This window comes from Herpailurus yagouaroundi, unplaced genomic scaffold (assembly GCF_014898765.1).
Source record: "Herpailurus yagouaroundi ecotype Mexico unplaced genomic scaffold, PumYag 140, whole genome shotgun sequence".
Lineage (NCBI taxonomy): Eukaryota > Metazoa > Chordata > Mammalia > Carnivora > Felidae > Herpailurus > Herpailurus yagouaroundi.
In genome coordinates this window covers 79,512,156-79,514,288 of record NW_024412395.1, presented here as the reverse complement: position 1 = coordinate 79,514,288, position 2,133 = coordinate 79,512,156, and the positions used below count along the sequence as shown (strand labels likewise).

The 2,133-nt window shown below is 42.5% G+C and overlaps 1 pseudogene; it reads right to left on the bottom strand.

The window, feature by feature from the left end:
• Window positions 1–1,865, bottom strand: part of LOC121030359 (aldehyde oxidase 4-like) — a 76,849-nt pseudogene extending 74,984 nt beyond the window's left edge.
• Between the last annotated feature and the right edge of the window lie 268 nt (window positions 1,866–2,133).

Sequence of the window (2,133 nt, the reverse complement as noted above, 5' to 3'; positions counted from 1 at the left end):
TTGCCAGATATAATGTAGGATGCCCAGTTAAATCTGAACCTCAGATAAGTAACAAGTGATATTTTAGTATAAGTATGCTTCATGTATTCAAATTTAACTGGGTATACTATATTTCTATATGCTAAAGCTAGCAACCCAACTTAGGTCAAATACAAACAATAATATATCAGAAGTTTATTTTGAGGGCCTTTTAAGCAGAAGAGCCCAAAGTGTCCTCAAGATAAACAGCCCTGCAGTATATCGAGAAGAAGCTACCTTGACACTAGATACTAGCAGCCAAAGTGTACAGTTGACTCTGGAATTTCCAAGGGGAGCCAGTCTTTCATTAGTGAGTAATTGTTTCCCATGGTGAGGGAGCATAAGGCAAGCTGATACCTCGCAACATGCCCCTGGGATAAGTGTGACATTCCTCAGGCACTCCTGGCTGCCCAAGAGCAAAGAAAAGGACAGAAAACAAATGGTTACACTGACAGTCTCCATCTGTTTACAAACGTCTTAGTAATATTACAAGAAAAGGGCAATCTTGTCAGTGGCCTAATCTCCAGGAACTCTCTACTATTTTAATGATAATGCTTTGCTAGAGGGAAAAACAACCTTAGCTTGATAATAGCTAGGCCTCCAGTAATCTGTAAGTCTTCTTTAGCATATGGAAATCCCTTTAAGAAACTTCCTCTTGACTTTACCTTCCCCCAAACTCCACAATATATAAGCAGTCACTCTTCACAACCCCAGTGCAGCTCTTTATGCCCACAGGTCCTGTCCCCGTGCTTTAATAAAATCATGTTTTTGCACCAAAGACATCTTCAAGAATTCTTTCCTGGCTGTAGTCTCTGAGTCCCACCACCCTACCACCCCCAAACTCCATCATCCTATGCCAGGAAAGGAATGTGACATTGGGGTCAAACTTGGTTCTTTGCCTCAAGGACCTCACTTCTCCTCTGTCTCTTGCCACACTCTCCCACTCCCTCACAACTCTTTATTTCCACCAGAATAAATTTCTTTTAGTTCCTCAAAAGCACTACATTCTGACCCATCTGATCTTACCTCATACTGCTGACTGGAATAGCTTCACCCCCCTCCCCTCCCACCTCCAGCCTTCTGTTTGCTCAGCAAACTCCTACTCAACCCTCATTTCTTCCTTCCCTCCCTGTGAGAAATAAGCCCACTGACCCAATACAAGGACAGAGGTGGAGACTTGGAGCACAGTGAAGTGAAGCTTTAATCAACATTCTTGCAAGAGCAGGTGTCTGATGGACAGGCACACTAGGGGTAGAATGTGGAAGGGAGATAGGGATGCCTACAAACAAATTTTGTTCTTTGTGTCACTGTGTTCCATCTTGGGAATGATACCTAAGCCAGGCTCCAAGTCAGCAGCAAACTGGGATCTTGTGGGAATATAAAGTTTTTATATTATTGGAGACCCATCTTAAGGAAAAGCATGCAATTATGAATATAAACTAGGCACAAGGCTTTGGAAAGGGCCATAGAAATCCTGTGAAAAGTGAAATAGGCTGATGCTGATGTGTACATGTGGGGTGCTGGTTCTGGTGGAAAATCTGTTCATTCACAAATATTTATGAAAATTACCTACTTGAGGAAAAAGTTAAAAATAAAATCCCTGACTGCATCCCAGAAATGCTGCCTCTATAATCAGAGGTTGGAGCCTGGAAATATCAGGTGAGTCTTATTTACTTAGAATGACTTATTTATGATATTAAGCACCAGAAAGGAATGGACAGAGGGGTCACTGGGGAGACGGGCCAATGGGAGGCTGGGGGTGATTATGCGTAGGGCTGGTTCTGGCCAGGCTTACTTGGGAGTGCATGAATTTTCAGCTTGCTCCTGATATAGATGAATTTCTTCATTTTAGGATGTCCAGAGAAAGCATGATGGATTTAGAAGTGATATAAAAGGGAAGTGACAGGGAGTGCTGACTAACACTGAGATTTTGAAGCTGGTAGATGGGAGATGGCAGACCCAGTGAGGGAGGACTTAGCCTGTTTTGATTTTGTTTTGTTTTGTTTTTTAGTGATAAGTCCAGGTGCTGGAATAGTGAGTGGAATAGGACATTAGGGGACATTACTGGCTAGAGTAGTAAAATGATAGGTTAGGAAACCAGACTGCAAGGGGTTA